At 40.8% G+C, this 11,078-nt stretch overlaps 1 protein-coding gene across 1 annotated transcript in view; it reads left to right on the top strand.

Moving 5' to 3' along the window:
* Positions 1-213: 213 nt before the first annotated feature.
* PKNOX1 (PBX/knotted 1 homeobox 1) overlaps positions 214-11,078 on the top strand; it is a 42,599-nt gene continuing 31,734 nt past the window's right edge. The window contains exon 1 of the mRNA XM_005151704.3: positions 214-333. The gene's annotated coding sequence lies outside the window, so the exon portion shown is untranslated. The remainder of the gene's footprint in view (positions 334-11,078) is intronic.

Below are 11,078 nucleotides of genomic sequence, written 5' to 3'. Positions count from 1 at the left end.
CCCCCCATCTCAGAGCCGGAGAGGGGTGTGATCAAGTTATTTTCCGCCCCCTTAATCCATATTCATGAGCGCCAGGCGGGAGGCATAGGGAGGTGGTGCGGGATAGCCCCGCCCCGCGGCGGGTGGGGCTACCGCGCACCACCTTCCTACACCTCCCGCGCGCCCCGCCCCTCGCGGTGAATATTGATGAGGCGTGATGCGCGGCGTGGTGTCGTATCGGGCGGCGCGCCCGGCGATTGGCCGTGTGCGTGTGTGCGCGGTGACGCGTGTCGCGGCGGTGCGGGTCCCGATTGCTGCAGCCGCTTGTCAGTGTGACGAAGATTGGCACCCAAGGTAAGCGCTGTCACTCAAACCCGCTCCCAGCCAGCCAGCCAGCCATCCATCACGGCGCGCCCGCCGCCGCCGCCACTACCGCCGCACGGGCCCAGCCGTACCACCACACCGGCGGGGAGGGGAGGAGGGGGGGGAAGGTTGAGGAAGGGAACGCTGAACAGCGGGGAGGGGGGAACCCGCACTCCGCAACTCGCCCCAGAGGGGGGTTAGGGGCGGTGGCGGGGAGGGGGAGGAGGGGAAAGTGAGAGCGGGGGGAGGGAGGGAGCGAGGAAGATTCTGGAACGACCGCCGTGTAACCGTTGTCTCTGGCGGGGGCGCGCGCGGGTGCGCGCGGAGGGGCGGGGAGGGGAAAAGGGGAGAGGCGCCGGGCTTGAGGGAGCGCGAGTCGGTGTTTGAGGACGCGGCGGCAGCCGCTGCCGTGGAGAGAGGGGGAAGGAAAGGGAGAAGGAAGAGGAAGAGGAGGAGGAGGAGGGAGAGGAGGCCACGGGGGGGGGGGGTGGCGACGTGACACTTAAAGGGGCAGCGCCGTGCTGGCGCCTTGGGCTGAGGGGGTGGGGGTATTCTCTTGGGTCCTCCTCGCCCCTGCCTCCCGTACCCGCCGTGTCAGTCCCCTGTCGACTCGACCCAAGACGGGGAGCCCTCTGCTGCAGCCGCGATAAAACCGTTGCGGCAGCTGCCTCTTCTCCGCACCTGCCCTCGGGGGGAGGACGGGGGCTGCCGGCGGCAGTTGGCCCCGAGCTTGGGGGGGGTAGGATGGTCAGCACCACGAGACCCTGCCCCCGGACTTGGTGCCGTTTTGGCGGCGGGGCCCCGAGGACAGCGGGTGCCAGCGAGACTTAGGCCGTAGCCCCCTTCTTCCCCCCCCCGGCCTCCGGCGCCCCTCTTGTTCGTAGGAAGCATGTTCTGTCAGCGGCTGGCACTTGGGGCAGTGTGCGCGCTTCTGGCGTGAGGTGGTGGTGTCTTCCTCTTTTTAGTGTTACTTTTATCACTTCTGATGTGACCTCATTGTCTCTTGGCTCGGTTGTAAGTGGAAGTGCTTGACACCTTAGACCGAGGCTTCGAGTGTTTACACAGCCGCAATTAGGAGCTGAAACTTGACATTGCCCAGAGGCCCTGCTTATGATGTGTGTAAACAATAATGAATCAAGTGCTGGTTTTATCCTTAAATATTGCCTCAATTAGCCACATGTCCTGCGTCTCCGTGGAGTAGTCGATAGCTTTCCCTCAGTCCCACAGCACCAGCTGCCGTGGCCCCGACTTCATCAGTTAGCAGTATGAGTAGTTAATGCATCTGGGTGATAGGTCTCTGTTTAGTTTATCGCTATCTTTTAAAAATTATTATTATTTCTTAAACACTTCTGTGATTTCCTAAATGGGGACATACCATGTAATTCTACAGAAACATTTATTTATTAATCTGCTCTTGACCTCTTTTTGTCAGTTACGTCTAAGTAAATGACTAGTGTGGTTTTTGTGGGGGGGAGAATGGCCCAATCTGGAATGATACCCTTATAAGTGAATTTTTATGCCATGCAGTGATTTTTTTATTTTTTCTTTTGGTCTCATGAAGCGAAGATCTGTCCTGGCAAGATTCGTTTTTGTCCTTGCCCCTATTTGGAGTGTGACGTGTGCATTCCATTAAACAGATGACAGGAATAGGGAGCATGGACGCTATGTTCTGGTCTGTGGATGCTGGGGAACACTTGAGCCTATGGAGGATAGTGGGAGGGTGTAGATCATTTTCAGTGTATGCTAAATGCCTCCTCTAATTTTTTTTCTTTTAAAAAGCTAAATAATTCTTACTCTTTACAAAAAGCATTCACATATAGTTAGTTCATAATACTGTTCCTAATTTTATTCTAGAGCATGCTCTGTGTAAAGTTTTGCCAGTACAGGTTGTATGATTAGAGGAATGTAACACAGCTCAAGAAATTTATGCACCTTGCTATTCTCTGTACTGTGAATACACTTGCAGATTACTCCCTTTCCTCTATGGGATATCAACTGTTTATGGTCTGCCAGTGCTGTGGCAATATCCCTTTAGTTATATATGTGCAGCTAAAGCAACACAGCATCTGCAGCTGGGCAAGCACTGAAGTCTTGATTAAGAATGAGACCTGGTTAGTCCCTGTTAGCTGTATGTACAAGTTTTATCACTTATCCTGAACCAGGAAACAAACTGTTGTGGTTGTATCAGAAATTCTTGTATGTATTTCCAGAATGTGTCGTTGCTAGAGTATCAAGGAACAGCAAATGCATTTTGAGTGCATTTTCTAAACAGCTTTGTAAAATAAAATTGACAGAATTATCCTTTCCTGAGTTTATGTATAGCTGTATATAATTGTTATGTTTAAGTTTTCAAAAACTTGGGAGGAAAAAACCCCAAAGCATTTCACACTTGATCTGTCTGAAGAAACAGTTCAACACTTCTCAGTATGTCATTACTTTTAATCTATCCAAAATAAATAATTCTGATTCTATTTTTAATATGTGTCATATTTTCAATTTATTTTATGACGTGTATAGAACATTTTTACTGTTGACTGTTAAAGCTTTATGTATTTTCTTGTCATGTTATGATTAAAGTATCCACAGGAAAACCTAGTGTAGGTTTCAGTGTGTGTTCTTAAGCTTCAGTTAAGCAGTGGAAGGCATAGCTCCATTCACTTCATTCACAGGGTAAAGAGGGGTAGTGTAGAGGCTATTGTATTGCACTGAGACTTTGAAGCCTTGATCTCAGTAATTTTGGAGCATGCATTTTTTGATCTATGCATGTGTATCCTTCTCTGTGTAAACTGAATTCTAGTAACTGTCTTGTATCAGAAGTGGGTCTTATCAGTTAAGTTAAAGTGCTTTGTTAGATTGGGATTGATCTTGTTACCATTTCCTATGTTCTAACAGGAAAATTGAGTATTCTTCTGATTTTGTGTCTGTTGCTGTGACAGTTGGTTTAGGTTATATTTTGTATTTGGAAATTTCTCTTTGGCATGTAAAAACTTAGTCTAATCTTAAGTGCCTTCTGGCCTTGATTTGTGCTCTCAATCTAGATACATTTTTGAAGATTTGGATTATCTTTTGAGTATGAAATAACATTTTTCAAGCCAAGTCCTTGAGTCTTCCATTAGTGCAACTGAAAGTTTAGAATGGATGAAATATACATGATTATTTTAAATGTTTCAGTCTTATAAAATGGATATGGCTTCTAGAAGCTGTACGTTCTTTTTCAGAAATTTACTTTCTGTACTCTCAATGCAATGCTGTAATGAAGCAATGATAATTCTGATTGCTACCGCAGCAAGTTTAGAGATGTTTAGAAGCAGTCAAATTTCCTGGAAAAGATTTAACACTTGCTGTTATTAAGTCCTGTACTAACAACCAGGGGGGAATGATCCACAGAAGCACTACTGTGATAGTGGAACTGCTTGTTCTAATGGCCCTGTTAATGTCCTGAAGGGAGAGAGATGTAGACCAAAATATATTTCAGTATATTATATAGTGGTCTGAGCACCAAATGTTACCTCTGCAAAACTGGGACATATGTGAAAGCTGACAGTAAATCAGATAAATATTTTTATTTTGGTGTAAGTAAGACAATTATTTTTTGGTGTGAAATTTAAAATTCCACAATTGGTACTTCTGGTTGCTTCATTGTCACTTGTTGAAAGAGTTTGTTGGCTTACAAGTGAGAAGTCTCGGGGGGTCTTAATTTACCACATCTCAGTGCTGTACAAAACGTAAAACAACTCACTGCTCCTCTAAGCAAGAGGATTCCAAGAGGAAGGAAAAAAGCTGCTGATAAGAGTTCTTTCCTCCACTTAATTAGTGCCAGATGTTACCAGAGTGTTTTACCCAGGCCATTATAGCTCTCCCCAAGATAGCAGAATGGGGAAGTGTTCACATTTGTTAGCAGGTTCTTCATGTTGATCAATAAGATCGTTTCATGTCATAACTGTGGGACACTGGTATCATCAAATGGAGCTGGGGGTGGGGTGGCAAGTAGAATAAGAACACCATGAATCTGGAGGTACCAGTCTTTGTTACAGTTACTGAGTGCTGGCACATTTTTATGGGATTGGTAAAAAGCAGTAACTTGGTTCCCCCACCAGCAGCTTGGAGATACTAAACCATGTATGTTACTGAAGGACAAAAAGGATGTTAATGTTGGAAGTGGAAATAAAATTTGGGTTTGCTCTTTGTTATGTGCTTGCTTATCGTCCTTCATATGAACATGCTTGTTTTCAATATAGCAGCTACTCCAGGCCATGATGTTTTCATTTTTTCTATACATACATGCATAAGAGGTATTTGCTGTTAAGTAGGAAGGCCATCCAAGTGCTTAGGCAGTCAAAAGGTGACTTGTGAAAATGGGAGCTAATGGACTGTGATAGGCTTGTATTGGCCTCTAAACATACCCATGACTGTAACTGTCATATTCTGCAGGTGACAGTAAATTCAGGCAAAAAAAAAAAGTAGAAGAGTACTGCTGGTGTATTAAAGGAGGAATTTTCAAACCACCAAATTCCAATTTATATTTTATTTGTGAGCTTTAGGAGTTGCCTGTGTTTTTTCTTGAGGACAGAGGAAGTTAGGAAATGTGGTTATACTTCATATCCTGCTTAGCTTTTGTCAATTTACATAGCAAACAAAGCAAAGGGAAAAGGATATTATAATACTACTGAAAAATAAAGACCAAGTCTTTTATGCTCAAAGGAAACAGAGGTGACTATAAAACAAATTGGAGCTTTATACATGTTCAACATGCCTGGAGAGTAGGGGAATGAAAACGTGCTGTGTTGTATGTTTTTATAACTTCCAGGTCGGTCTGTGATCACTTCATATGTGTTCTAGCCCATTTTTCTGTGTCACAGATCATGATAGTAGTGATGCCAGGAGTAAGGTTACCTGGTTGGTTTTTTTATTCTCATTTTGAGGTGGTGGTTTCAGGTAGCTTATTTCTCAGTCATACTGAAATTTGCTGTGATGAATAGGTTTGGAAACTTAAAGATAAAATGACTCAGCATTTTGAAAATTACTTTTAGAGAAAGTAAATAGGTTTGTTTAAGAGAAGGAAAATGCTTGTTTGCCTTACTTAAGAGCATATCAGCACTTGAGTCCTGGAAATTGGTGTTGCAGAAGAGAGAGGGTGAAGAGAACGTAAGCATTCACACGAAGCATATGGCTGTTCCTCGAGAAACTTCAATTAATCACAATGTCTTGAAAAGCTGGTTCATGTATGTTACTTGACAAGTATTTATTAACTAAATCATCTGAATATGCCATGTAACACAAGTATCTTACTGTCTGTTGGTCCTTGCATGTCACCTGACTGTGCAGTCATCTTCTGGTCCAAGTAGTTAAGCATGATGCATCCCTCAGCAGTAGGTGATGGGTAAGTTTAATCCTAAATAGCCTTTATCTGTACTTGTCCCCCAGCTGCTTCAGGCTTAGTCAGTAGTCATACTCGTGGAGGGATGAAGGCTGGTGTTCAGGGAATGGTGGGTAACAGGGACTAGAGCCTGATGAAAGCACAGTAGGCCTAGGAACCTGAAAAGGATGATGCTAGCAAAATTACAAGTGGTCAGTGTGGGGGGAAGGAACAAGAGAGGGCAAGAGGTGAGAAAGGTCAAGCTGTATGTTGATACAGCAGGAGCAGTGAGGAAGGGTAGTGCAAGGCTGAAGAGCAGAAAGCACATGGGCAGAGAAGTAAGAGAGGATAAAGAATGTTGGCAGCAGGAGCAGAAGAGGCTAGAACATGGTATGTCTTCCTTGCAAAAAAAGAGTTGAACTGATTGCTTCTGGTTCACCTGCTACTAGAGAGTTGTGGACAAAGCGGAGTAGGAAAGGAAGAATTTTTATTAGCATTTTTGGAAAGAAAGTCACAGTTCATTTTAGGGCCTAAACTTAGTAGCAGAACACAGCTGTTCCTGTTTGTCCAGGTATGAGGGTCAAAAGAGGGAAGATTCTGGAAAACTTACTGACCAATTGGAACTGGATTTGACGTAGGGTTGCAGGGCCAGGATTTTGTTCAGCTAATCCAAGTTAATGCTTGGCTCATTGACAGGCCCATTATTTCTGAAATCATGAAAGACCTAAAAATGAAATAACTGACAATGAAACATCTTAATCTTGAAGTTTTTAAGTGTAAAAATGTGTAGATGGGATTTTCTTATACATTCAACATCTTAAGTCCATTTTAAGTTACTAGTTAAATAAAACTACTTCATCCTTTAATTGTGCTTTAGCAGCATTAAGAATTGAGTCTTTAATAGAAAGAATCATTAGAAACTTATGGGTTTATAATAAAAATGTTAGAAAACTTATATATGCTTACATAAACTGCTTACTAACATTGTAATGTATTCAATAGCAATAAAAGCATAGTGAGATTGGTGGTTATTTTGTGTCTTTATGAAACCGCAACGTATAAACACAAAACAAGATTAATTTCTGTCATAGTTTATCGGGTACTGATACAAATCATGACTAAAATAGGATTTCCCATTGCTTTGGTTTAGTTTGCCCGGAAGGGTATGATTAAATGAGTGTCTCCTGAAGTAGGAGATTCACTACACACTTGCATGGATATTCCAGCAGCTTTGATGGCATAAGAACGGAATTGCATCTAGTACATATGCAAACCTGATGTTTATCCATGTGGGGAATGCTGAGGAAACGTGAGGGTGGAGTTCTCTTTGTTGTTTTTAATGAAATTGTGTTTGAAAAAGTGTTTAAATATCATTAAGTAGGAAGGTTGTACTAGAATTTGTTCCAGCTGTGGAATTGCTGATAATGTGTCCTCTGGCATGTGAGGGGGTTTTGGTAGTCTTTCTAATGCAGTCCTCTTATTATGATAGTGGCAAGGTAGGTACTATACATCTTCATTTTGGGTTTAAAATGTCACAGTGGTAGCACATTGGGTAATAGTAAGGGGAAAAGAAATGCTCTGTGTCCTGTGTCAAGTAGATGTTTGTGGTGGGGATGTATGATACCTATGCTAGCATTCACAAGCAATAATTGTAAAAAGTTCTGCAATTTGCAGTGTTAAGAATACAAAGGAAAAAAACAAAACAAAAAACCCACCAAAACTAAAGGAATCTTCATTCACTCTCTGAATGCTGGGAGTGATGGGAAATATTTTTGCTCTGTTGTACCTTAATCCCTTAGGAGTTTTGGAGCAATTAAAGAAGGGAGGTTTCCTTTCCCCCAAGTTTTGTTTTCCTTTTACCAAAATTTGTGTTTAGTCCCCTTAATTCTATACTCTTGCTTTATGGAGCTAATGAAGCAGGGTCAAATAACAGTGTGAAATGGGAAGGAGAAACTGAGATGCTGCAGGAGGGTTCTTGAATTTGAGAATTTTTTAGTAGTTGGAAGATTGAGGTTTTCATTTTACGGAAGGTAGGAGAACAACCTGAAGATTCCTGCAATGCCAAGAGCTACCTGGAGGCAGGATACCTAGCGTACTGAGGTGACATTATTTTATGACTAGATTAGATAGGATTTTTCATCTTTCTCTCCCTTGTTAGGAAGAGCTATGGTAAATTGGTGGTTGCAGGAACCATGATTACGCATGCTTCCCAAGAAATGTGCTGATATAAACATAGGGATGCATATGGCATTAGGGGGTGAAAGTTCTTCAAAAGACTCAGATGCCCTTAATTCTGCTTCTGTTGTTGTGCTCGAGAGGTTTGTTATTCATCCTTAATACCCACTTAACCAGTTACTGCATGTGCAATTTTAGTTTGTAAAGTGACACATTTTTTTATACTTTTTTTCATATTTGGTACCTGCAAATAGGAGAATTTTCAAAATTCCTTTAAAATACCAAAAGCAGAGTTTGCACAAAGAGTGAATTGCTAAAGAAATGCAAATCTTCTCATGAGGTGGTTGGTTGGTTGCCATGTGGTGTGATGTTGAGTGTTGATGCTTGAAAGATAGTCTGTGATATAAATACTTTGTATGGCTTGTTCAGTTCTGAAATGGGGTGATACAAAAAGAGGATGCTAGGAAAGATTAATGTGACAACAGAGTGGTAAATACAGTGTTGGAGAGGTCTTGCTGAATAAAGTCAGTGTAACAGTATAGATGTTCAAAATCCTACAGGCAAAGAACGTTTAATGATAAGTTGTATTTCTACAGAAATTTTAGTGGTGGATTTTAATTTTTAATTTTCAGTTTCTCAAAGTATAATATGCATTCAGTTTTTTAAATGTAATTTTATAGTCATCAAAACTAATATATAAATAACTCTGTTGCGCCACCAAACAACAAAGGGGAAAAATTGACACAAAGTAAATCTCATTTTAGTAGAGCCAGAAAATGTTCTTGTGGCTTTTTAGGGCTTGTCTCCTAGGGAACTTGACAGTGTAGCTATTGTGTAATAACTGTTTAGTGTGTAGTGCAGCTCCCTGAGGCTGGCATTATATTCCTGAACAGGAACATCATCTTTCTGAAAGTGTAATATTCATAATGACTGTACTTTGTACGTACATAAGATAGAGGAAATGGAAGCCACCTTACTGCTGAATGAGGAGTATATTCTCATTGAGCGCAGTTTTATTAAACTTGTATGTATCAACTTCATACTGATTTGTTTGCCGTAATTTTACTGAATGTCTCTTTGTAGATATGTTGATGGAGATAAATAACCATTCTACCTTTGCAGCAAAGGTGGAATGAATCCCTGGTGGCGTGTTGTCATGTATTGTCTACATATTGCTTTGTTATTATTTGAATCTATAAAAATATGTGTCTTGACCTTAATATTTCCTAATATTTATCATACATATATGCACGGGTCTTTGTTTTTACTAGCTGACATGGAAAATGAGAGAACAAAAAGAGGATTCTTCAGTGCTTGAATGAATAAGGTCATATTTTACTTCATAGTAAAAACTTTAATGGTGATACTTCTTTTAAGTGACAAAGCAAATTGCCCTTGTTTTCTGTTTCATAGTTAAATATCTTTTTTATTGTGATAACATGACTTTAAATCTTGTTTGCAGGAATAAAAGGAAGAGACAACTTGGAAATAGCAGTTCCAAGCTTAGGCTCAATAGTGAATTGGTGGTGTCTCCATCCCTTATTTAGCAGGTGTATCTGTTCCCTGTCTTGCCCCACTGAGACTTGTAAGCTCAGATCTGTTTTCTTATCTGACACATTTTAGGGTAGATTCTCATCTTAATTGCTGCCAGATATCTCTTGGAAGAAGACAATATGACTGCAATGTCCCGTGGCTCCTTCTCAGTCAAACCTTTTACTCTGCAGCATCTTTCACTTGTGCCTGCATTTCTTCAGTACCTCTTTAATTCTGACTTCACATGCACTGCCCAGAAACTTGCCTATTTCCAGGGTGTCAGCTGAAGGCTTTCTTCATGGCCTACTTTTCATACATTTAATGTATGAAGAGCTGCTTCTTCATACATTAAATATTTCGAATTGACCACATCTGACAGCAGTGGCACAATCAGGTCTTTGCTGCAGTTGTTTCTGAATGGAGGGAACAGGTTTTTCAGATTTGCTGTGATGGAGTCCTTCCCTATGTCTCAGCAGGCAAGGAAGAGGTAATCAGAATTTACCTGGCAGTAATTTACATTCAGAAGATGCTATGAATAGCGAGAATTAATCTATTTGAAAATAGCCCAATAAGTTGGGCTGTGTGAAAAGGATTATCAAAATTATAGAAGACAAATAGCTTGTGAAGAAGGGAGGAAGAGGGTACACTGCCTCAGAACAGAATTAAGCTGCAAAAATGAGAAAAGCCCATTCTTTGGGGACATAGGTCTTTAACAGTTTAAGAGAGTGGTAAGAATTTTTAATATGTCATCTGCCCCTTGAAGCTTCAAGACCGTGTCTGTCAGTTTGGACTAAAATAATTCCTAACTCAGTATTTAATCTATAACCAATGGCTGAAGCTTATAACTCATCAGAGTATCTTCCCTGTTCTTTTACAGCTAGATTTCGTGAACCAGAGATGGCATATATGCCAAGTGGCCCTTAGCATTTTGCTTTTTTGTGAACTTGTCTGAAAAACATTACTTCCATGCTACACATGGATAGATTTTTGTTCTCAAATCCAAATACCAAATTAATCTCATTTTCAAAAATGTTGGGGTTCCTTTCATTCCAGTTGACAGAACTGGGAGTGCAAGAACTTTGTCTATGTGAGAAAAAGAAATAATCTGTTTCAAGATCTTAGCTGTGTGTTTATTCATCATATAATTTCAGATGGCGTTTGTGTAACGTTGGTGTCTGGAACTTCCTCTTAAATAGCTTTGCAGGCTTTTTTCTAATACTTTTAAGCAGTTGCGTTTTTTAAAATGAATTTTCACTGTCTCTGCTACTTTGCTTTCACAATCATTACTACTTTTTAAAAGTAGCTTTAATGTATTGAACAGGTGCTATTAAATGTGATTAAAGTAATTGTAAAGTTTAAAAAAAACATTACCACTTAAAACTGCTGAATAATCCTGTTGCAGAACCAGTCTTCACAGAACATGCAACCCTAACAGTGGCTCATGCCCTTTCCTGTAGTCTATTAGTTTTATATCAAGTAGTTGATTACTTGGTCATAGCCCTTGTTAGAGAACATTCTATGGTAAAATCAAAGCATGATTATGAAGGAGATATAAATTAAAATTTAAATAAATAAAAAAGACTTCTACCTTTCTTTGTTTCATGCTTAATTTTTGCAACACTGAGGAGTTACAGCTATTTGCATTTAATAGTTTTATTTTTGGAATGTGTAT

The sequence above is a fragment of the Melopsittacus undulatus genome, chromosome 2 (genome assembly GCF_012275295.1).
Source record: "Melopsittacus undulatus isolate bMelUnd1 chromosome 2, bMelUnd1.mat.Z, whole genome shotgun sequence".
NCBI classification, from domain to species: domain Eukaryota; kingdom Metazoa; phylum Chordata; class Aves; order Psittaciformes; family Psittaculidae; genus Melopsittacus; species Melopsittacus undulatus.
Note: the sequence above shows the minus strand (reverse complement) of the source record. Positions and strands in the feature narration are given on the sequence as shown.